The sequence below is a fragment of the Pipra filicauda genome, unplaced genomic scaffold (assembly GCF_003945595.2).
Source record: "Pipra filicauda isolate LSUMZ 115617 unplaced genomic scaffold, ASM394559v2 scaffold16_size7369187_pilon, whole genome shotgun sequence".
NCBI lineage: Eukaryota > Metazoa > Chordata > Aves > Passeriformes > Pipridae > Pipra > Pipra filicauda.
In genome coordinates, this window is record NW_024104207.1 from 7,093,548 (window position 1) to 7,119,054 (window position 25,507).

At 45.7% G+C, this 25,507-nt stretch overlaps 1 protein-coding gene and 1 long non-coding RNA gene across 3 annotated transcripts in view; both read left to right on the top strand.

The window, feature by feature from the left end:
• The window catches only part of LOC114003230, a 38,966-nt gene extending 14,013 nt beyond the window's left edge, over window positions 1-24,953 (top strand). The window contains exons 2-3 of the long non-coding RNA XR_003546155.2: window positions 1,326-1,411; window positions 24,707-24,953. This is a non-coding gene — a long non-coding RNA (uncharacterized LOC114003230). The remainder of the gene's footprint in view (window positions 1-1,325; window positions 1,412-24,706) is intronic.
• Window positions 1-25,507, top strand: part of LOC120322935 (autism susceptibility gene 2 protein-like) — a 209,570-nt gene that overhangs the window by 58,806 nt on the left and 125,257 nt on the right. The gene's annotated exons all lie outside the window — the stretch shown is intronic.

The window sequence follows — 25,507 nt, forward strand, 5'->3', positions numbered from 1 at the left end:
ATTATTTGGCTGATAGAATGTAAGGGTCTGATGGAGCTATTACTTTGCTCTGTATAAATACACATTTGTGCAGGTGTTATTTATGTGTGCTCTCACTGTTGTGGGTGGCAGTGACCCAAAGCCATTGCCACCAAAGGCTTGTACAGAGGCCACAGAGTGCCTTCATTCCTGGTAGACTGTTGGATTAGAAGTCCTCACCCTGTGGAAGTTTAGGCTCCTCTTGGCAGTGCTGGGGTGATTTGAGGAGTAGCATTGAGGCATGGTTGTGTCTGGGGGTGATGGCTTTCTCCTAAGGGTGTCAGTGCCTTGACTCACTGGATTTGTAGAAGTTCTTGGCAGAAAAGGAGCAGGTGTGTTGTCCCAGAAAACATGGATACATCTTTCCTCAGCACTGGTATTTCTCACATCCTAATGTTTCTCATGATGGACGTGAGCAAGCAAGCCTGAATAAATACTCTTAGTGTTTATACTTACCTTAAAAGAAACAGGGTAAATTTGTGGTCTGTGACCTTTGATAGTTGATATTTATTTTTAAAACTCAGTTTTGCACCTGCTTTTAAACATTTGCCCATAAGAAACAGTGGGGAGTCAGTAAGTTTGCCACAGATTTATGGGTGTCAAACCTCCTCTCTTCCTTTGCACCCCAGCAGAGTCACTGTGACCTCCTGGTTACCTGCCACTATAACCACTGGAGACAGTCCAAGTCTGTTCCTGACAAATAATTATGGGAGACTTTGGCCAAGTGTGTATGATGGCTCTGGTGTACAGCATTCCTGGGTCATCTGGAGCCATCTGGTCAGGATGTCCTCGAATACTACGTCCGAATTCAGATGCTGCTGGATTTGGTGAACAGCAGATGTACACTCTGGTATCTCTTCCACACCAGCTTCTCATCTAATGTATGAAAAATTAATTCTTCTTGCTTTCTGGCCTGTTGTGTGTCTACAAAGGGTTGCAGTGTTGCGCTGTGTAAATCTGTGGTGGTGCACAGTAAATATTATGCTTTAATGGTCGCAGGTCTGACATTTCTGTTGAGTTATGTACCATAATGTTTGAACACCATGGGTTGAATTTGATCTTAACTACGTGGGTGCACTTTAGTGCACGCCTGAAGAAAATTGGCCACTAAACTTGTGGGCTTGTGTGCACAGTCAGTGATTGAACAATCTGGTGATGCCCCAAAAGGTATGAAATTAATTTTCAGGTACAATAAACAATATTTCAGCCCTGACTGGCTCGGCGGAAGCTTCATCTTCCAGCACTATGTATTGAAATGGGTTGCAGGATTGCATTTAAGAAGGGATTTGTTCTGCTTCTCTCTTTAGTGCCAAGGAAGCTCATGAAGTTGTGCCAGGAGTGGTGATGCAGCCGAGGGCTGCTTTGCCTGAGTGGTGCCTCCCTGCAGCTCGAGGTTTGGAATCATCATTGCCTGACTTACAAATCCTCATCATGTAGATCAAACAGAGCAATTTTCTTCGTGTTTACCTTCATACAAGCTGGGCATGGTCCAGTCTAAATGCATTTATCACTGATTGTTTTAGATAGAGGAATTCTGCACTGTTTCTACCTCTGCAAGTGAGGGGCTGTGCAGGACCCCTTTTCCTGGAGAGGGATGCTGGCTGGTCACAAGCACAAGGAGGCTCAGGAGGGGCATGCAACTGCCTATTCAGAGTTTTAATTTCAGTACAAGTTTTGCCAGTGACTAAGAATTCTCTGTGCAAGGAAATACCTGGAGAGGCTGCAGTGGAAAGTGTCTGTTGTGGAATGTGTGGTCTGTGGTGACCAGCAAGGGGAGTCCAGCAGCAAAAGCAGTAAAGACTTGTTGGCAGGAGGTGCAGGACCCTTGGGACAGGGTCACTGAGAATGTACCAGCAGTATCTAATCTTGTGTTTGCTCCTCTATTATTGACATATTTGCACACTTGTCCCCATATTATGTCGAGTTTGTCTTGCTTGGGAAGAGTGTTTGTGAAATCTGGAAGTGTGGTAGGAGCAAACCTGCTTGATCCACATCATGAAGCAGACTTTGGTATTAACTGTTCCTACTGTTAGCTCTGTAGGTCTCATTCAAGCCAGACCCTAAATAAGAAAGTAGTTGTCAGAGCCATCCTCACCTTTCTGGCTTGGATTCAGAGGCTGGGAAATGATAAGTAATGTATTACACAAATTTAGCTCTTGTTTTTACTCTCCTGTTTATAATTGTCAAAGCTTTGAGCCTTCTGAAATAATAAGGTTAAGCCCTCTCTGACCTTAAGTGAATAGGAAAAAATATAGCTGTGAGGGTCTCAGGCCATTACACCTCAGTGGTGAAGAATCTGAGCCGTTTGAAAACCCTGCTAAATTATCTTGCTCAATGCCAGACATCCAAGGTGACTTACGGTGCTGCAAAAACATAAACATCCATAACTGAGACTCTGCTGCAGTCCAGAAGTGGGTTTGCCACGTGCCTGTGCTTAGGTTGGTCAATAGGAGTGATGGCAGAGGAGCTCCCATGGGCATCATCCTGCCGGGGATGTGGGTGCTGGCTCCACGGGGTGCCACTGTGACCCCCGCTGCTGTGCAGGTCCCAGGCTGAGCTGTGCTCTCACCTCTGGTTTCAGAGCACGTGTTTAATCTGGGAGCCTGCCCAGGCTGCAGGATGCCTTGCTGTGTGGCACGGACCTGTCATCTCTCCAGGCAGCCTCTCCAGCTCTGCCTCTGGGCTCCTTGTCTCCAGGGAGCATGGGAATGGGGGGCTCTCTGTAGCTGTGCCCGTCATACTTGTTGTTTGCTGCTCCTTTGCTCAACAGTCTAAGAAGGGAAAAGTTTATTTTCATGTGGGGGTTGCCTTTTAGATGCCACCTGTCTTACCCAACTGAGCAGGAGACAGATGAAGCATAACTGATGTGAAGTTTGATTAAGGGCTTGGTAGCCAAAATGTTCTTTTCCTGGAAGAAGAGCAAGCCTGTTGCTAATTTAGCACCTGATCCAAAGAAACATGAAAATGTCACTGAGAAGTCATCTTTTCAGCTCTGTGTAGATCTGGTCTTAAAAAATATAGTGGGTTGGGGCTTGGATAGCCATCTATCTGCTCCAGGTAGGGGCTCAGAAGAAGAAATGTCCTTTTGCCCTTGAGTCAAGAGTCTTGGAGAAGAGCAAGCTGTCCCCACTGCCAGGCTGTGTATCAGCCTTGCACCTCAGTCTAGCAACCACTGATGCCAAAGCTGATTTGCAGCGGGTCAGACCTGGTTCAGGGTATTTCCAGTGGGATACCTTCTCTGTTCACTGTTCTGATACCTGAATTAACTGCAATTACAGAAATTCCTGCTTGCAGATGTGTTTTTTAGAACATTTGGAGAAGGGAGGTTCAGAGCTGGACTGAAACAGACTTGTTGAAGCTCTGTCCTAACTGCTCCCCCCTGCTGAGGAAAAGCTTCTTCAGCAAGCACATGGAATAAATTGGCATCGTTACTCAGAAGCCAGATGGAGCAGAAATCCAGATTAAATAGAACAAAGTCAAATTCAAAGAAATTTAGAGCGAAAGCAGGGTGGGAATTAAAGGCAGCTCCACGCTGCCCTCGAACTGAACAGTCATTGTTCCCCACGTTCCCCCGAGCGCCGATCGTCCCGGTGGGACCTTTGGCACTGGGTTCGTTACAGTGGTGTAAATAAACTCCTCCTACAGAAATGAAGATTCAACTCCCAAAGCCAATCAGCAACATAGGGATCTAATTTCCCCTCTGCTGTCTAAATAAAATGCTGCTGCAGATGGAAGGCTCCCTAGAAGCTGCTTCTGGACCGCTTCCACCCTTTTATGAAAGCTCCCCTCAGACGTGGTACAGTGTGCAGTAACATAACCCACTGAGTGCCATGATCCCTGGAAAAGATGCAAGGGGGAGAGAAGCTGGGAACAAGCCTTGAGATTCAGGGTTGGGAATAACCAACCAAGTATTAATATTTCACAGCACAATCTGCTTTGCAGAATACAAGGGGGCTTGGGGAAGGAGCAGATGGAGGGAGCTGAGTATGTGTTTCACGAGGAGGTGGCATTGTGTCTGTTGCTTTGTTAGTTGGAGCTCTAAATACTGAAACAAAAGCACAGAAAAGAAAGAGGCTGAAATTTAAATTTGATGATTTGCACTTGCTTCTCAGTTTGGGATTAAGCTGGAGCTGTTGTTCAGTCCATGCAGGTGCTTTGTGTGCGTGTTCTGTGTGCACCTCTGTGCATGTGTGTGTGTGTCTCTGCTCCTGCACACTGCCAGGGTTAGCACAGACCCAGAGCTGTCCTCAGAGCTCATCCCAGGACAGCTCTGGCACTGAACCTGGCCTGGCATTAGCACACACCGAGGTAAATACAGCTCTACACATGACCTGGCAGCCAGAGTCTGGTTCTAAACTCTGCACAAGTTCAGGTTGTGCCCTAGGATTTGTGCAGGCAGCCGGCCACATCTGCTGGGGAATAGTTCCCTCCCTTTAAGTGCAGACTTGCATCCTCCAGTCTGCAGGACCAAAGGACAGCCCTGCTCCTCCAGTTTCATCATGGCTTGCAGATTTTCACCCTTTTTGACCTGAGCAAAGGTTCAGTTGGACCTTCAGGTCACATTCCCTGTGTCCAGTGAAGACAATAAGCTGTGCCTTAAGTTGGCTCTTCTAATTGTTGATGCTCTGGTTTGGTCCATGGGTACCAATGGCTTTCTAGGAGGAAAGACTGTGTTCTCTTGGGATGAGCACAGCATGGGAGTTGTCCCTTAACATGAAGAGGCTGGGAGATGGATGCATAGAAGGGCCTGGTTCAAAGTTTACCCCAAAGCAGTAGAATAATTCCTAGAAGATATTGTGGATACTGGCTAGGGTCTGAGTCAGGGTGAGCATCATAGTTGTAGCTGCACATTTCAGTCTCTGTGAGTTCTCCCTTCTTTAGCAACCAAGTTGTTTGAAGTGGAGTCACCTGGTTTTTAGAATTGGTCTTAAAAAGTGCTAATTGACCTCCTGCAGTTACAGAGAAACTCCAAATCAGCTGTGGACAATTGTGCAAGGTGAGGACTTCAGGTTTTGAAAAGTCTTTCAGGAGCACACAAGGGAGGAGATGAATGTTCTGTAGCCACAGTGCTGCCCTCGGAGCCTGACCTGGTCACTGTGTGTGACAGTTCCCAACCGGATCCTCCATGGAGGTTTTTCTGCTGTCCTGCTACCAGGCACTGAGGGCTGTGTTCTTCACCGGTGAAATTATACAGAAACATACCCACTCTGAAGCTCAGCCCTAGGACTGTTCACTGTAAACATCTCATTGTCCCACAATTTACATTAATGAGAATGATTTACATTTATATAGCTCCTTTCATCCCCAGGGATCTCAGAGTGCCTTACACACTGAAGCACCCAGGGCTTCACCTCAGCAATAGGAGCTGGTTGTGGGGTGAGCCAGCCAGGAAGGACCAATGCACACGAACTTTGCTTTGCCTTGAGCAAGAGGTGCTTTTAGGAAGCTGGTCAAATGTTTCAACCTGTGCAGACCTGGCTGAACCTTGTACTGAGATCTTGTCTGAAAGACCAGACATGTGGAGAGCTTGGTGGTCTTGTGCTTTGTCTGCTCCTGAGGCAGGAGGGACTGAGATGACCTTCTGGTGGTTTCCAAGTGTCTCACAGAAGGTTGGGTGACCAAGAAAGGGTTTTTCTTATCAGACAAGTGCTACCACTGGCCAGAAGAAAAGTTTCTATTAGTGGTCCTGGGTCTAAGGTGCAGCACTTGCCAGCACATCTCCAGACCCTTACCAGAGGGAGGTGAGGATCCACAGGGATGAGATGAGGATGGTACTTGTCCTTTTGGGCAGTACCACCTGAGGGAGAGCTGAGGTCTGTGGAGTTCATTTCCCATGATCTCCCCCTCTGTGAGCATCTCATTTGGGGTCCCTGTTCAGCCCCTCACACTATTTCTTACTGTGCTGAGCCCCACTGTGAACGTGGGCTTCCTCCTCCAGGCTGTTGCCAAATGAGAGTTTTAAATGTTCACTTCCTTTATTTTTAGGTGTATATTTTAAATGCTACCAATATTTCCAGGGAGCATTTGTAAATGAGGACTCTATGAAAGTTATTTTAGTGCATTAATTCATGAGGCAGCTTCAAAAATTCATGAAGTAAATAGAACTTTCTACCAGGAGGGATTGGGGTGCCTTTGCTGCCCCTCCAGGGCGGAGCAGATGTTTCAATGTAAGGCAGGAACTCTTAAATAGAGTCTCCTGATCTCAATGTGCTGATTAAGATCCTAAGACAGGCTGCAGAGGTGCCTTATATGTCTTTAAGATGTCCTCGTTTCACCAGTCTTAGCTGTGATCTCACTGCAGCAGGGATTAAGGGAGCTGCAGAAGTACACCTGGGTGGCAGGAGCGGCCGCTGTCCCCTCGGCTGGGCTGTCCCGGAGCTCCGGGGGCTCCCCTGGCTCTCCCATGGATGGGACTGACGTGGCTGCTCCCCCCTCCCAGGCAGGATCCCTCACAGTGCTGTGATGTTAAATGTGGAGTGACTCTGCTGGAATCAGCACAGCCTCATGCTGGGGTGACCGAGGGGTGAAGTCAGCTCTGCTGGGGGATTATTTCTATCAGGCTAAAAGCAGAAGTGATTTAAGTGGAGCAGCTTGTGCTGGGGAGGCCAACCTGCACTGGGGCCTGCTCTGGCATACCCAGAGACAGGCCAGTGCAGCTGGGGTTGGTTTAAGGAGTCACTCTGCAGTCGTCGAAGTGATGTCAGTATAAAATGAATGCAAAAAAGAGATTTGGGTCTTGCAACTCCAAGATGGGTTTAACTAAACCAGAATGGGCTGGTTTTACTCTGCAATGAGCAGTATCCACATATGGAATTATTTATAAACAGCTCTTCAGAGTAAATTCATATGTAGACAATCTTCCTTCCTTCTTATCCTGTAATAGGATCTTCCTCTAAATGTTAAGCTGCATGTTTGGATGTCTGAAGTAGAGAATAGCAGAGTGTTTCAGAATAGGTGAAGGAACAGACCTAACCTCTTCTTGGTCTGTGAGGAAGGAGTGATGTGCATTTGTGCTGGCTCCTGCCCCCAGCTTTCTGCTTCACTTCTGATGCCAGACTTGCAGCGTATGTGCTGCTGCTCCTGGATGTGGGATGTGTTTCAGGCTGGACAAACGTTCATTGTGGTTTGCACAAAGGTTGCTTTTCTGTGCACAACACAAGTCTTGAAAAGAGAAGGGGGAAAAAATGCTCTCCAGACTCTCTTGGGGTTATTTTTTTCCAGATAGCTCCTGACCTTGAATGATATTCAGTGGTTTTCCATTAATGCCAGTGGGGCTCAGGCTGTGTAGGATTTAGGGGTACTCCCTCCTCCTCCTCACACTAAATGTTTTTGTTATTATCCATTAATGAATAATCAGAAATTTCTAACAGGATGGATGGCTTTTGTTCTTTCAGACAGTGGGATCTGTGCAGCTTTGCAGTCTGTAGACAGCTATAAACGGTAATGAAAAGCACGTTAAACCCCTGTCTCCGTAGCATGGCTCTAATTGCTGTTGATTTGCTGCTTGATTTGGTGGAAGATGTTAGGCCAGAGCTCTCAGATGTGTCCACTAATGAGGACCCAGGCTCCACTCAAGTGCAGACCTGGCACACGCTGGGTTGTTTGTGTTGTTGCACTGTCGATAAACTTCCCATTAGGGATGGTCCCTTCCCTCCACACTTAGAGCCTCTTGTAGTCCAAGGTGGCCAAAGTGGTACAGTTTTCCCCCTTGCAGAAATGAGAAGGAGGCAACTTCCATAAGACCTTACAGTAAGGCTGTAAGAGAGCTGAAAAATTACTTTCTAACCTGCTAAGTCTGTCCTAGACTATCCTTTGTGCCTCTGTAAAGCCTTGCTGAGCATCCTTTTGCACTGCACGTGTGACCCAAGAGATGCATAGCCCTGATGTCTCACACCTGTGACTCAAGGAGAGGGTTATGCTCTTTGGACCGTGGGCAGGGCTGCCCAAGTGACACTTGTGGTGGCCCGAGGTGCAATACAAGGCCCTTGGTTGCCCAGCTCAGAAACTGTGCTCCCTAAAATGATTTTGTGCAACAGAGAGGAGTCAGAAGCACCTGCATTGCTTGGGAGGGTCAGCTGGGGACTCACAGAATGGATGTGTTTTTTTGACAGGGAGTGTTTGAAAATGTGGGGATTTGCTTTCCCATGGTGTGTTTTCTGGGTTTGTTAAACCCTCTGTAGAGGAGCAGAAGAGCCATTGAATTATTTGGTCCATTGAGCTGATGTGCTGTGAAGACTCACTTGTACTTTTGACACACTGCAAGTTCACCAGAGGTGCACAGCCCAGTGCAGTATTCAAGAGGGAACATTGAGCATCTTCAGTTCCACGTCACTGTGGGGAAGCAGAAGAAGGGAGGAAACTGTAATACTTGTTATATATCAACAAGGAAATTTTATTATTTCTTGGAGGAACCTTGTCGTGGTCTCTGGACTGAGGTGTCTCCTGTTTTCCCATAACATCACCCATAAATTGAGCCATTTTTCCTGGCACTGCTTGATGAGAATCCACCAAACTCCCATGCAAGAGGGCACTTTCTGTAGTGATTTAATGTTTACATGATTGCAGACTGTGGTGGATTACTTGGTTACTTTGTGTGTGTTTCTACAGAAAATTTACATCCGTTTTTTCTCTTTTGGGGGATCTTTTGATTTTGTTTCCTTGAAAGAGGATGAACTGCTACCTATAAGAGATTGAGAAGTGTAGCCAATAGTTTTATTATCCTCCCAGTGCTGGCCTCTTCTGTCTTTACAAATGCTCTGAAGCCACAACTCTGCATAAGAAAAATGGATTTGTCACTGAATTTTCATGCTTCATCCTCACAGAAATGAAACTGTTGTCCTGGGCTTTAGTACTTTGCCATCAAGCTTGGATTTAATACTGATCATTATACTTTTAGAGCAGGTTACATAGAAAAATAGAGGCACGGAGCAGATCCAAAAGCAAGCGCTCTTGCTTTCACTCCCGTTTTATTCTGGTGAGGATGCTGAATATTTATTAAGAAAATCCGACAGTCTCACTTTTAAAGAGGGAGGAAAAAAAAGACCTCTGTATTTCAGAAAGGAACAGCTGTAAAGTGCAGCTGTTGAGTTTAATTTTAATGTCTTAGAGCCCATTGCTGGGGGAAGAGGGAGCTGTGGTGCATTGGGGTGGTTTGATGCTCATCGGTGGAAGGAGCATCCAGCTCTGTGGGGAGGCAGAAGCACAGCTGGTGGTACCTGTTCCTGCTGACCAACGTGCCCTGGCTCGCTGGTGCAGATGGGTTCAGGTGGATGTTGTGTGACTTGCAGAGATTCTGCTTTGCCATGTGAGAAACGTGCTGATGTTTGTTCTCACCCCACTGTATTTGAGTGCTTTGGAGAAGGGCATTAGTGATGGAGGTTGTTGTGCACCTTTTAGCGCCTTCTGCATTCTTCTGCTGCTGTGGTGGGAGTCTCCAGATGGCTCCTTTGACAGTTTCCCAAGCTATTTTTGTTTCTGTGTTGGCACAATTATGTCTTTTTTTGGTTTTTGTTGTTGTTTTTTTTTGTTGTTTTTTTTTTTTTTAAAGGAGGTTGTGCTAATTTGGGGATTTATTTTGTGTTTCAGATGCTGGACATAACACAAGAGTTAATTTATTGTTTTGATCCAAGTAGATTTGATCCTGAAACCGAGGCATTGCTGCTTGGAGCTGATGCTCCTGAAAGAGAATTTCCTGGAAACTCTTTTCAAACACCTTTGTTTGGGAATTGGCCTTATCATGTCAAAAGAATAGTTGCCCTGAAAAAAACCCTCTTATTTGACATCTAAGTGTCGATTTCCCTTTTGTTGAGATTCTAATTTACAAATCTTCAGAATACTGACTGCTTGGTAGCAAGGTGACATTAATGTTATGTCTGCTGCACTGAGGGTGTTTGGTTCTGAATGCAAGGTCAAATAATTCCCTTGCTTCTACCCCCTTTGCATGCTCAGCAGAATTTCCAGAGGGGAAGAGCAGAGGGGCTGAGGACTGTCCTGCTCTCCAGTGGCTCTGGTGCAGTAATTTAGCCCAGCACAGCAGAGCCAGCTCAAGGCCATTTTCTTTTCATCTCAGCCAAAGTGAGCTAAAAATCAAGTGGAACAGCAAGTAAATGCAATATATTTATTGCATTTCGCTATGTTCGGTCTCTCCCAAATTCCAACTCCTTTCTTTTTGCTTTGTCTTTCTCCTGGTGACCACATGGTTTAGAAATTGGTGTTTCTGGTACATTTTCAAGCCATCTTTCAAGATAAGCACCTTTCTCAGAGGTGAGGACAACCTGAGGCCCTGATTGCATGAAGTGTCATTAGCCAAAGGGCACCAGAGACAAAGGTGATTAATATACACCCTTGGAGCTTTGTAGTGAAACTAATGGTGTGATCCTGAAGCAGATGGTGAACAGGCTTCAGAGATCCAGCTCAGACCCAGCCTCAAGCCCGTGTGCCTTTAGCTGTGGGTTTCTGGGTTTATTTTCAACACCCAGATGAGTATCAGCTGAGGCCCTGTTGTCCTTCCTAGGGGAAAGCAAACTGCTTTACAGTCCTTTGCTGTGGGAACGGTGGTATCAGTGGTTGCAAAACATTTTGCTTATCTTCCAGTTCATACAGCAGCTGGAGCCTGGCCAGGATGGGGCAGCCACGGGTGGGCACTAACCCACCACAGGCTGTAAGGGACCACTGCGGGCAGTGGGTCTGTGTTACAAGCCCGAGGTGGTGTGTGAGTGCCTCATCTCCTCCCAGAACTGCAGCTTCCAGGTGATCCCAGCTGTGTTTGTGCTCCCCCCTCTGACCCGGGACCAAGCACAGAGCTGGGATCAGAGTGGGAAGCTCCATGGGCACAGCCTGATGGCCTTGTCCCAGCCTCTGGGCACGTGCCTTGGTAAGCCCCTGGCATGGGGTGGATGTTCTGGATCTCCTCCTTGGAGGAGGTGCATAGCAGCCATCCTCATCCCAGCGCTCTGGATCCCAGCACTCTGGATCCCAGCGGGGAGCCCTTGCTGGTGTGATTTAGGAACTGAGCTCTGGAACAGTGGGAGGCAATGTTACAGAATTACAAAGGCATTTTGCTCTGCAAAGAGCTGCATTTGTGTAGCCAAAAATGAGGAAAGAATCTAGGAAAGGTGGGTGAAGGCCTTCAAAAAACCCAGCCCAAACCATTTAGTGACTTGACTTGGTGGGGCGGGTGACTCTTAAAATAGAAAACACATATCTTTGTTTCCTTTCAAAATGTGCCCCGAGAGCCTTCTTATCACCCTTTGGATCAGTGCCCTGCCTATTCAAAGCCCTTCTACTTTCAGCAAAAGACTATAATTTGCAGCCTGTTTGGGGTGGTTTTCACTCTGTGATGTAGGACCAAGCTTGACTGCCTTAGAGCCTCTCCTGGCTCAGACAAAGTGATCTCCCAGAGGAACCCCTTGGACCCGGCCACCGTCCCATGTGGGGATGGTGGGGGAGGGCCGTGTCCTCTCGGGGGGGTTTGTGGTGGGGCATGGCCTGGCTGCAGGAGGGGGTCCCTCCATCCCGGGCAGTGGCAGCAGGTACCACTCGCTGCTCCACATCCCCTCGGAGCAGCAGCACAGCCACCGCGGGAGAGGTGCTGTGATTAACACCCGATTAGGAGAGAGCCCTTCCCATCAGCTCCCTCTCTGCCAGCACATTCTCCTCTGCTGTCTCTTTTTCTAGTAGAAAGCTTTTCCTACAAGTGGTACTTGTGTAACTTGGCAGGGATGTTTTGATGGGCCGGCCACATTGTTCATTGAATTACTGTCTGGCTGGAAAGCCAAGGGCTGCAATCTTCTGTGCATTATTATTCTTGGGATTCAGCCTCTTAGAAATGCAAAGTGGGACAGTTTGCTGCTAGAAACATTTCCCAACAGTTGGGGCCTGGCAAGAAATGGAGGGATCTCTTGGGCTTCAGTAACCTTCGCATTTTCACATGGTTTGACATGCATTTTGAGCGAGTCCTTTTATTTATTTCAATAGTTTTGTCAAACATTCCTCCTGCCTTGTATTAACTATGGCTTCATTGCCCTAAAATAACCCAGCAGGGTTAGGAATATTTGCCACAGGAATCTTGTAAATGGCTTGCACATAATTGTGTTTTTATTCCGAGGCAGTGGAGATACAACACTTCAAAATGGATAAAAATCTTCAAATGAACATCTGGACATACAAATTAAATTGCTCTTAGTGTAAGGACAGTACAGTGCTTTATTCTTCCTGGCAGGCTTCAGCACACTTGCAGACTCGACACTAATCCACAGGATCAGAGTCATCTTGTAAACTTAATGTCTGTAAATGTTTTCCCATATTTTTATTGCAAATCTATCCTCTCAGGACATTAGAGACCAGCCTGAGCCCTGGTAAGGCACATGTAGCCTCTTTGCATTGACTGAGAGCTTTATATACTTAGGTTGAGATAGCAGTGGGTCTCAGGAGCAAATCATTATTCTGACAACAAACCCTCCCCTGCCCTGCACAAGCTGTCACCTTCACCATCAATGAAATTATAGATTAGGTTATTGATTATTTTTCCTTTTTTTTTCCTCCCACTTACTCTCAAACTCTCATGAAAATTCAAGACATTTCATATCTTTCTATTGACAGAAGCAACAACTAAATCAGATTATGCAACTCCCTTAATTCCCACAAGTAATTTCCAAATTGTTCTTAGGTCCTTTGCCTGTCTGGTGCTTGCAGTTGGAGAGAGCACGCTGAGATATTTGCAGCTTGTCATGGTTTAAATCTTAATTACTTCATGGGAGTGCATCCTTTTGAAATGCAATACTTGGACTTTCTCTAGGCTATTTTTTTTTCTGAAAGGAATTAAAATATCCAGTATCATAATTAAACACTTCTACTTGCTTTTGTTAGAACTTTTTGAAGAGTACTTAAAGAAAGCAAAGTCAACGTACTGACTACTAATATTGCAGGGGAGCATAATGTCCTTTGTCTTCGTATTTGTGTTGTATTTATTTAGATGTGCCAATATTTCCAAATTAAAATGATAAAGTGTCTAAAGAACTTCCCAGAAAGGAGTGGTGGGGGTGGTGGCAGCAGGGCCATTGTTGCAGCTGTGCCCGTTGACAGAGATGTTGGTCCTCCCTTCATGTATTTGTGAGGTTTGATGCAATTCTGGTTCTTCTAGACAGGCTGGGTGAGCTTGAATTGAAAGCCAGTCGTTTTGGGCACTTTTTATTTAAAAAGCAAAAGACCAGGTCACCAGTAAATACAAAACTTACCACTCTACCAAGCCAGTAGAGTCAGCGCTTCCGTCAAGTTTCCAGGGGGAGATTTATGAGTGCTGAGGTGATGCTTGTATAAAACTTGTCTGGCTGTGGTTTTTGAAGCCTGCAGCATGGAGGGGCTGCTGGGGTGGAGGACTGTGTGTGCGGAATGCCGAGGAGCTTCTGGAAGATGAGGCTGGAGAGAGGAGAGGGCTCGTGTGCAGCAGGCTCTGCCGAGGGCTTTGAGGTGGCATCTCTTCAGCAAAGCCACCGAGTGGTGAATGCCCCACACCTAAATGTGACAGAGGTGTGTGCCAGACAATGGGGGTGGTGTCTGTCAGAGTCATGCTTATGCCCTGTCCACGTTAAACACTCTCATAAAAGCAAAGAATAAAGCCCATAAATCCTGTTGATAGGTTTGAAAGTTGTTTTATATAAATGGACACATAAAAATAAAAAAAAAGGATTTGTTTTCTCATGCTCTGCTTTTCACTGTGGTTGCTTTCTGGCCTCCAGCAGGATAAATGACCAGGATGAAGACAGCCTTCCCTAAAAGGTGTGGAAGGGTGCTTAGCTGAGCATAGGGACTGATGAGCATAGTGCCTTGCCCACTGTTGTTGTGCAGTGCATTTCTTAGATTAGATTTTTCCAGAAGAGCACATGATGGCTGGTTCCCTTTTTTTAACCCTGAAGGTCCTGGTCTGTATGGCCATGTCCTCTGTCCAGTTTCAGTCACTTGGGCACAATGAAGTGCACGTGTACACTTTCAGAAGCAGAGGTGTCTTGCTTTGAAACACTGTCTGCTGGATCTGCTGATATTTTCAGTGCTTGAGTGGAAACATGGCTGTTTTAAATAAAAACTGGGTTTAATGTGCTTTTAAATGGCAGGCAAGTGCACTAGTTATGCAATTAACTGCAAATATTGAGTTCGAGAAAGGGCAATGCAAGTACTTTGAAAATAATCAGAAGTGTTTTTAAATGGATGGCTAATGGAGAACAGACACTGCAGTGTGAGCTGCCTGTGTTCCCTAACAAAGCGTTCTTTACCCAGGCTCTGCATAAGCTTCTTTTCAGCGTGTACATTAGAGCAGGAGTCTGGCAGGCTGTCTCGTCATGTGTCTTGTCCTGTAGAGCCACTTATTGGATTTCATCTGCTTACCCTTGTGTGATCATCAGGGCAGTGCTTAAAAGCAGCTCTTGTATGAAAACAAACGCAGCAGATTATGCAGCCTTAGTCTCTTCACAGAAGAGAGGAGGGGAGAGATGGAGAAGGGAGGAAGCCTCCATTCCTGACCTTTAACTCAGCAGTAAACATAAATCTCCTCTAATGCTCTGCATTAGACCTTTGGAAGAAGGGGCAGGCAACTCAGGCAGGCTGCAAGGATGTTGTGAGGTTATGTGGGGAGAAAACTAGAAGGGCCAAAGCCCAACTAGAACTTAATCTGGCTACTGCCATAAAAGACAGTAAGAAATGTTTCTATAAAAATGTTGGCAGCAAAAGGAGGGCCATCCTTTATTGGATGCAGGGGGAAACATAGGGACAAAGGACAAGGAAAAAGCTGAGGCACTTAATGCCTTCTCTGCCTCAGTCTTTAATAGCAGGACCCGTTGTCCTCAGAGCACCCAGCCCCCTGAGCTGGAAGACAGAGACAGGGAGCAAGATAAAGCCCCATAATCCAAAGGGAATTTATCAGTGACCTGCTGCACCACAAGTCCATGGGACTGGATGGGATCCACCCAAGGGTGCTGAGGGAACTGATGGAAGTGCTCACTGAGCCACTTTCCATCTTTTATCATCAGTCCTGGCTCACCTGGTGACTGGAAATTGGCCAGTGTGACCCATCTCCATGAAGGGTCAGAAGGAGGATCCTGTCAGCCTGCCCTCAGTGCTGGGCAAGGTCACGGAGCAGATCATTGTGATCATTTGCCATCACATGGCACGTACAGAACCACCAGGGGATCAGGCCCAGCCAGCAGGGGTTTAGGAAAGGCAAGTCCTGTTGGACTACCTGAGTCTTCTGTGACAAGGCGACCCTCTTGGTGGGTGAGGAGAAGGCTGTGGGTGTAGTCTAGCTGGACTTTAGTAAACCTTCTCCTGAAGAAACTGTTTGTCCGTGACTTGGATGGGTGCACTGTTTGCTGGGTAAAAAACAGGATGGTGGCTGGGCCCAGAGAGTGGTGGGGAGTGAAGTTACATCACAAGTGGTGTTCCCCTGGGCTCAGGATTGGAGCCAATCCTCATCAGTGGACAAGGGGATCCAGGGCACCTTCAGTCAGTTTGCAGATGACACCAAGGTGGGTGAGAGTGTTGATCTGCCGGAGGGCAGGAAGGCTCTGCAGGGGGATCTGGACAGGCTGGTTCAGTGGTCTGAAAATATGCCACATGAAGGTTATCCTCTTAAAAGAAGATTGTTTCCACCGAAGGCATGTCCAAAATTAAAACTAAAGACCTGAAAATACCTCCATCAGCTGGCTTTCCATAATGCAGCTGCCCACCCAGAACTTCACCTCCCAGAAGTGGCTCTTTCTCACCTTGCAGGCAATGTTAGGTCATTCATTCCCTTTCTCTTTGCAGGGTCAGTTATGTTCAAGCTGGGGAAGCTGTTACATTTCCCTACTCTTCAGGCACGATGTGCAAGTCCTGCATTGTGATTCCATGCACAGCTCTCCTTCCCTTGGGATGGGCTGCTCTGAAGGTTGCTGTGTTTGGCTCCATATTAGAGTGGAGACATTCTGAACAAGCCCAGACTCTCTGTGGAGTTCAGGCTATCTTGTTCAGACTCAGAGATCTTATATAGTTCAGGGAACCGTAACATCATTTTAGCTGAAATGGCATAATCTGTTCTGTTTTGTTTTGAAATCCCTCCCTTCTTTAGTTTTATGCTCAGTTGGTGTCAAAACCTTTGAGTAAAGGACCTCAACACTTGTGGAAAGACCAGCAGGCTCCTTGCTGGATCTGCTGGCCCTGTTTGCACTTCTGCACTTTGTCTTGAGAGCTCAGATGACTTTTTTAAAGCTGTGCAGGGAGCAAGTGCTAGAACCAGGAGTGAATCTTGCTGCCACTTGTGCTTCCTACTCTGAGGTCTTCAGTTTGTTCCCATCTGAATTGCAGTCATACATGGACTGTATGGCTGATGAAGAGCCAGGGTGAAGGGATGGGCTTGCTTTGGGGTCTCCAGTCTGTGCTTCTGTTCCACTAAAATTTGTGTGAGTTTGCAAAGGTGATGGAGTTGGTTTCTCTGGGTTGAGTCAGTCTCAAGAAGCAGAGAGATTGTGTCAGTGTGGCTGATATGGCTCAGCTGGGATGGTTTCAGTCCTCACCTCTCTCTGATTTGTCCCTGTAGAATTTCAAAGAACATCTCCATTCCCATGGTACCTCCCCTGCCTCAGTGTCTAAGGGAAGTTCACAGACCCTGCTCTGCAGATTTGGAGGAGCAGTGGGTGCAGCAGCAGCAGTGACCTGGCTGGTGTGGGTGGTGTGCTGTGGTCTGTACTGCTGTGACTGCCACCAAGCAGCAGGACAGATCTGCTCCTTTGTAGCAGTGCTGGGGTTACTGGAGAGAAAACCCACATCCTTATGTAGGGAAGCAGCTGTGATGCTGGTTGGATGGAAACCAATTAAAAAAACCCCTGCCCCATGAACTGATGATCATGAAGTGCTGCAGGAAACCAATGATGTAATTTTGGCACATTCATGTGGGCATGTTGAAGAGAAATACATTTGTGTTCAACAGGCACCTCAATGGTCATGAGCACAGGTGGTGGCTGGGCAGGAGAGGCTGCAGGCTGATGGTGTGAGGTCCACAAAAAATGGAGCAAGGAGGTTCAGGAATTGCCCTGCATCTCAAGGGTGCACCAGTGCTATTCACTCTGCATGTACCCCCCTTGAGCAGAATTCCTGAGGAGAGAACACAGTGTAAATTAAAAACAGAAGTGATGATTGCAGAGGAAAAAAAATAAGGTCATGGGTTGAGAAGTTGCTGTAAAGAGGGAGGAGCTAGGCAGATGAGATATGGATATGAAATGTAAATGAAGCTTGGAGGTGATTAAGTGGACTTTTCTACAGTCATTTCTTAGCTGGATGTGGGAGGCTGTGCTGATGGGGGAGGAGGAAAAGCACCACAGTGCAGGAATCAGCAGCGTCTCCCTGTTGATCTCGTAGGCAGAGGATGGGGGGCTGCCTCTTATCTGGGGCACTGGACTGAGTCAAATCCTCCAAATGCAAACCTTGGCCAGGGGACTGTTGTGTCACACAAAGAGAATCTGCCTTCCCACCAGCCCCCTGCAAAGAAATTAGTGATTCCTTGAGACATCTAATGGCAAAATGATTTTGTAAGACATAGTGAAGGTGGGGAAAGAGGAAATGAGTGAGATGTTTTTAATCCCAGATAATTTGTTTGGTGTGTAGCTGTGAATTAGACACATGGGGAGTCAAAGTTAATGGATGAAGAGTGTATTAAAAAAGACAGAGTAATGTTACCAAGAGAAGAACAGAATTGATCTCACCAGGCAACGCTCTTTTGCAGAAGAGAGGACTTTCAGCTGGTTTTATTACAATATAGAGGTTACCCTCTTTTTCCTTATTTTCCTCCCTTTAACTGTCCCTGTTTGTGAGGTGTTTTCACAATAAACACATTTTTTCTGAAGATAGCAGTTTTGCAAAGAAGAAGAATTCAGATGGTAATGTAATGAAGAAATCCTGCAGGGGAATGCATGTCAGCTTTGCATTTCTTGCATGTTTGGCAGCAAAAGAGCAGATCTGCTCACAGGATGAGCACTTGGATGATATTGATCTTACCTTTATAGACTGCAAAAAATTGTCCTTTGGCAAATAGGCACTTAGAAATTTGCTCAGATATTCAAACAAAAGATTTTCTTTTTCAGCTTGGGGCAGGGAGGTAGAGTGTAGAATCCTGAATCCACAAGAACTTTCTCTCTGAATGACAAGGGTTAGGTCTTGGCTCTTCCAGTCTGTTGATAGTTCTACTTCTCTGCAGCATAATCCAGATCCCAAAGAAAACTCCTATTAATATGTTGTGCATGTGAAGGAAATGCCAAAGAATATATTACAGCTGTGGCCCTGCTTCAGATCCTGCTGTATCCATAAGTGATTTCCATGGGGTGTCCAATGGGAGTGAAGAACTCCAAAAAAAGCCTGGCACGCAGCAGCGTAAACTGGTGGAGACCCGGAGCACTGTTAGTCTTCCTTTTGTTTTTTATTATTTCAAGGAAATTCTTGTTCCAAAGAGCGAAGGCTTTAATCATGTGGCTTGTGAGGGAGTTGTCTCTTTAATCTCTTGCACTTTGGTTTTGGCTTCCTTCAAAAAATCTTTGCAGCACTGGTGTCGTCAGTGCCTGTACGCTCAGATCAGCCCTCTCAGAGGGGAATGAAAGCAGTGTTTCCTCATTTAAAAAAAAAAAAAAAAGAAGAAAAAAAAAAGAGGAAGAAAAAAAGCAGAAGAGATTATTGCAGCACCAGGTTTTTAAGGTACTAAGCCTGCCTTGCATCCCTGAGATGAAAAGGAAATTGAATATTGTGTTTTCTAAGGGACTTTTCTCTCCCTGCTGGGTATGGATCTATCATCCCAGTATTGAAGTAGAGGGCACCCAGTTTGCTGCTGCACAGCTCCAGCTCACACAGAGCCTTCATCCCTCTGCTTCTGGAACCAGAGTTGGGGCTTGGATTTCCACAGTGCTCCCAAACCCACACAAATCCAGTGTTTAGTGTGATGAAGCTCCAGTCCCTGATGGAGCAGTTTAAGGTTTGGGAAAAACACTGACTGTCTGATGGAGCACTGAAGGGGGTGCCTGGGCAGATGCTCTGTGTGTGGCCATCCCCAACCTCCCCAGAGGGCCCAGGGCTTTGGGAGCTCCCTTGTTCACATCAGACAGTCCTTTTGGCTTTGGCTGTTGCAGGAGTATGTGCAGCTCTGCCTGTCCCACCAGCATAACCTGTGTCCACACTGGAGGTGTGAAATACACATTAAAATCCAAGTTAGTTTTAAAACTAAAAAAACCCTTCTGTTTTTACCGAGACATTTTATGCACCACTTCATTCCTTTACCTCCCAATTCTTTTGTTTTCCACCTTGAAAGTACTCATGAAGCATGCCTGGTAATTAACAAGATGGTAGCAGGTTTGGGGGGTGGGAAACAAATGTGTTAATTCTTTTTAAGGCAGATTAAAAAAAAATATTTCAAATGTTTTCCCAAGGGTAGTTGGGATTTTGCCTTCTAAAATTGCATGAAAAGCCAAATACTGTTCTGTGATGATACTAAACTGTATAATGTGTAAGGTCACAAGGTTCAAGGAAACATGCTTTCCTGGAGGAGATAGAAGTGTTTATCTAGTCAAGTGAGTCATTTTCCTGGAGAAACAAGTTTTCTAACAACTGTAGAAAATTAATTTTCAGTAGGGAATAGCGAACCTTTAATCTCAGCTTCCCTGTTCAGCGTTAAGAAAATCTTCACTAGAAAATGACTGGTATCTGCCTCCCTCACGATGGCAACATTTCAGATGAACACTGGGTTTCTGAGTGTTTTTCTGAGTGCTGCCAGCATGGAAAATCCATCCCTGATTGGGATTTAGCGGTGAGCAGTCGGGGCAGCTTCTTGCTTGAAAGCAGCAAGCTTTCATGTGTTTACAGCTTTTGTTTTTTGGCAATAAATGTTTGTATTACCTGTGATCAAGGAGCCTTGAAGGGCATTATAGAGGCGAGTCATGAATACAACTTCATTTCTTCCCAGGTCTCTGGGAAACTGATGTAGGTAACCTGATTTATTTGTATTTTAAACTAGAAGAGAATTCCACCATTTCTGGGGGTTTTAGACAAATAAGTTTGTTGTTATAATTTTTTGTTTGAAAGGAACAACAAAAAATTCTGAATAATGGTTGCGTTTTCGAAATGGATTAAAGCTGGTCGATAAGAACCAACTCTCCTGAGACTGGGGTGGGTGATGAGTTGTGCTGTGCTTGAAGGTGCCTGATCCAATTTCATAGAATCACAGACTGGTTGGAAAGGACCTTAAATATCCTCTAGTTCCACCCCCTGCCATGGACAGGAACACCTTCCACTAGACTAGGTTGCTCCAAGCCCCGTCCAACCTGGCCTTGGGCACTTTATTGGTTGTTGTTTTACTTTGCAAAATTGCTGATGTGCAGCAGTATCCAGCTCTGAGCTGCATAATGAAGGTTCACCAGGGAACCTCAGAACAGGAGAAAATATTTGTGTGACACCCTCAAAGCCAGCAGTGGGTATTGGAACCTGTCATTATCCCAGAGTTCCATTCCAGAGATGAAGGGTAATGTAGACTCTGTGGAGATGGAGTTGAAAAGCAAAAAAAATTGGATATGGGGAATCTTCTAGTTTGGTGTGTTGTGAGGTGATTTGGTAAAATGCAAAGTGGGAAGTCCTGCACTGGGACTGACCCACGCAGGGACTGCTCTTGCCTTAGGCTGCAGAATTAAGCCCCTTTCTTTTGTTGAGCTGCATTACACAGTCGCCATTCAGCTCTCTGATTCAGTGCAGCCATCCCAAATGAAAATGGGATTTGATGTCCTCTTAAGCAAAATTCACGTATAAAGAAAGGAATTATTAAGCCAGAAATTAAATTCCACTTACTCTGGGTTTTCCAGGCGTGCCTGGAGCTGTTCTGCTGGTTAAGATGTGCTGCTGCACTGTGCATTTGCTTCAGCCTTTCCCGGAGTCGTCCCCGGGTCTGCCGTTAGATTCCTCTCCCACTGGAACTGCCGGCCCTGTTTGGCAGATCCGTGCAGCCAACACAAACGAAGGATGATTCATTCACAAAATATTCCTGAGTGAGGAGCTGGACTGCACCTCTGCTCTGGTTTTACACTGGTTCAACTGACCTGCTGGGGAAGAAGTTGCTCCTCAGGGCATGGTGGGATGAGCAGTCACAGCTCACTTTGCGGTACAATATTTCTCCCATCTTGCCCTGCTTTTGGTTTCAGGTGGGGAACTGTCAATGCAGAGTAAATAAACTGGCTGGGAGAGGCTCATAGCATCGAGGATTTCTGCCTAGTTGGCCTGGTATGTCCCAAACCATGGGGCATCCCAGTATGATGAGTCCCCAGCGCTCAGACCTGTCTTGTTCCAGAGGGGACCCAACGCCTTTCCCAGTAGTTGTCGAGTTTTCAGCTGTGTAGAGGACTTTATAAAATGAGAGATGGTTTGGCCAAACTCATTCTATTCTGATGAACTAATAAAAGAATATCCTGTACTGGGAAATCCAGTACTGATTATCCTCCCTTCCACTTGGTTTCACTTGGAATTATGGCAATTCCAAGTGAATTGGGGTGTCCTATTGCCTTAGGGAGGAGACATTTGCCACTGATGTCCAAAGTTGAGGGACCTGGAAATTTGGAGGTTACGTGCTCTCTATATATTTCTAAAGTTTCATTTCAAGGTTTGTAGAATGAACTTAGATCTGCACAGACATTTGTTCTGCTTTTGGAAGAGAGGTGGGGAGAAGCAAGAGAGGTTTGTTGTCCAGATACTCCCATAGCTGAACAGTCTCATTTGTACAGTGGGATTTTTGGCAGCTTCCTGTATCTATTGGTGTTCCCAAGGCTCTGCTCTGTATCCACAGTGTCATTCCTGGTGGTAGACTGCAGTAGAATATTGACATTTGTTTACTACCTTTTACCAGAGAAAGTTAATTACTTAAAGAATAAAGGAGTGTTATGGATGCTCCCCTTCCCCAGGGTTGCAGCAGGGAGGATTTACACTGCAGTGGCTGTGAGGGTGCTCTGGGAATGCCAACGCTGGTAATATTTAGAGTCATAAAATTCTGGCTATTGGATGAGCTCCTAATTACTTCGATCTCTTATAGTCTTACTAGAAGTTCAATAGACCAGACTGAAACCAGACAGTTGCATTTGCATTAATCTCCATACGTAGGTCAGTGAGGTTTCTTCTTTTTTTTTTTTATTTTACCACAGAAAAAGATGGGAAAATTAATTTTCCACTTGGAGCTTTAAATGAAGGGCATTACTGTACATATGGTTTGTTGTACCATATCCCCCTCCTATGTGATGCTCCAAGTGGGTGTCAATGGACTCAGCTCAGCAGGGCAGGTCTGTGGTGCTCTTAGGATGGAAAATACTCAAAAATCTCTCGTGGAATTTGCCCTGGATTGGTGTCTTAAGAGAGTGAAAATAAATAAAACCAATAGAAATTAAATTTTCATGATTATTTGATTCTTCAAGTTGCATTCTTTCCAAAATAAGTGGTAGCAAGGTGTTCCTTGCAGGTGTTGGAATGTAAGTTACTGCATTCATTCATCAGCAAGTTGATCTCTGTTGCTGTTCCTGGAAAGTCAGTATCTCAAAATACACTCTCAATGTCAGCAAAATGCTGTGCTGCTGAAAACTGCCAAATTATATTCTCTCTTTCTCCTTTCTGATGAGCTGATCAATAAAGGAGGCATTTCCATAACGTGGTATTTAGTCTCTCTCCAGTTGAAATATAATATTTACAGTTGTAAATATTCTTCACAGCTGGTAGCTGGTTTCTCTCTCCTGCTTTTATGATAAGTTTACAGCATGTTGCTGTCGCCAGGCTCAATCCTACATGTTTTTTGGCTGCCTCAGGAAAAAAAAAAAAAGAACAGGCAACTTGTTTGAAGTCTTGTGCAGTGTTTATGCATGAGATGTGTTTCTTTTGGAGTAAATTCTGAACGTGACCCTCCTGGTGCTCAGCTGCACGTGCCGAGTGTGAGTATCCAGGGTTTGTGAGTCCCAATCAAACATCCCACTGCTCAGCTTAACCACCCTGTACATGGTTTTCTTCAACCTCATGCACTCAAACCATTTAGTGGGAGCCCGAACCAAGTGAGAAATGGGAAATAACCTGCAGCTTGTGGGGGAATAAAATTGCTGGAATTTGAAGAAAGATGGAAGAAGTTGGGTGTTTGGCTTTGGCGAGCTCTAGGGAGGGATGAGAATCTTTGAACTTCTTCTGCAATTCTCAGTCAAATATTCTTTGCATTTATTAGTCCTACTTAAATCATTTATAGTGCAAGAATTATTGGAGAGACACAAAAATACGTGTATATAAGATGTAGATTCTTCCAGACCTGTCAACTTATCAGACTTATTATCATTTTCATATAATCTTTCCAATTAGTAAATGTTTTTTGTTGTTGTTGATGTTCAGCTTGCAAGTAAAAGAGAAAGCTACCTTGGGTGAGGTTTACACCATGTCATACTCTGATGAAAGCACTGATTAGCACGAGTCATTTGGTGTCGTTCCCCCCGGGCTGTTCCCCCCGAGCTGTCAGCTTTCATCAGGAGCAGGAAATGCATGTTTGTAAAGTATAACTGTTATTAGCAGAAGTCAAACTATGGGAAGGTTGGGGTTTTTCACTTGCAGATGTGTCAGAGGAGTAGGGAAGTGTGTGGGCAAGTGTGCTGTTTGGTTTTGCTCATATTTCTCCCCTGTGTTTGCAGTTATGGTGTTGTTGAATGACTTAGCACAAGTTCTCCCACCTCTGCGAAAAACAAGTATTTGTGATAATGGGTTTTTTGTTGTTGTTGTCGACTGGTACATCAGGTCCTCTGTTAGCAAACCAGTTAAATGGTGAGTCACTGCAGGGAGTAGGAGTGATTGCAGCATGCAAAAAAAAAACACAGCGTAGGAAACCTTGGATTAATATAAGCGGAGAAACTATCAATAGAAATGCTGACCACTGGTGTTCCCTGGAGCAAAACAATCTGGCTTCAAGGAGGAGAAAATAGATTGATGTTCTTATTAGCAGTGAAATCTCAGTGTTTTCTGTAGACATTTCTGTCTGGCCTTTGGGAAGGAGACGGTGGCACCGTTGCTCCAGATGAGGGGACAAAGAGCTGGTGAGAGGCTGCTCCATGTGCTGACAGCAGAGCTGGGAACTGTCCCCACACAGTGTCCATCACCTGGGAGTGGGTCTGCGGCCCCTTGGAAAGGCAGAAGACTTCCCAAAGTGTGATCCTGGGTAACTCAAGGCTCTGGGATGTGAGCAGGAACTGGCTGCTTGAGCTCCTGGAGCACCCACGTGCCAGCCGTTTCCTTGGGAGGAGAAGGAGCGTGCACCCTTCCTGCCAGAGCCTCAGGGAACATCTTCCAGTGCTTTTCACATCAGCCAGCAAGTGTCTGTTAAAAAGGAAAAAGAAAAAAAAAAGTAGTTTTGAATGTATTTATTTGGAGTATTTGCAAAAGTTCAAGGCTTGCACTAAATTGGTTTTGCTGGTTCTGTTAGCTAATAGAAAAAAGTGAGCTTATGTAATGAACATGGTCTTTTTAATGGCAACATAAATGTTTGCTAATTACCATATGGAGATGAAGGTCATATTAATTACAAAACGGTTCTTGCAACGCTACCAAGCAACCATCCTTTTAATTTTTTTTTATGGGATTAATTAGAGATAATATGCATTCAGGACTGACAGCTTTTCTTCATAATGTTTTCCAGAAAAACATATATGGCTCTATTTGAACCTAACTGACTGCTGCGTGCCCTGCACATCTGTGCTGGGTGGTGGGATCGACGTCTCCGCTGAACTTTGGCCAAAAAGGGCAATCACAGCAAACAGCAATGAAACAGCAGTGTTGGAGCAGATTTGACCTTCTGAGGCATGAATTTAAAACACAGATGAGAGCTTGTGCCAAGAGGCTTCTTGGGAGCATTGGGTCTGTTCTCATTAAAGGCTGTGGGTTAACTCCTGTGCTCGCAGAGTAAATACTGGAGTGGGACGGGCAGGATAAACCTGCTGCTGCTCAGGCTGCTCATGGCTGGGGCTCTCTCTTCTGCTGCATCACCAGAGACCCAGAGTGGGATGCAGAGCTTTCCTCTAGGGCTGGGCTCTTGCCTTCCCCTGTTTCTGAGCACTCTGTGCTGGAGACGCAATTTAAGTTAAAATGGGCAAGATGTGCATGGCCAAAGCCTTCCTCCTCCTTGGTGTGCTCCTTAGGCCCTCAGTTCATGGACATGGTGTTCAAATGGCCAGTGTACAGCCTGGGCAGCACAGCAGGGCAGGTGGTTTACAGGGCCATGCAAGATATGATCTTAGGCACTGCTAATGGGCATGAGTAGGCTGGTTCCTCCAGTGTGGAGTGGGAATGGCTGGTGGCAGTGTGGAGCTGTTTGGGCACTTGATTTTGTTAAACCTCATGAGATTCCCAAGGGCCACTTCTTGAACTTGTCCAGGTCCATCTGGATGGGCCCATCTTCCAGGTGTGTCACTGCACTCTCAGCTTGGTGTCACCCGCAAAC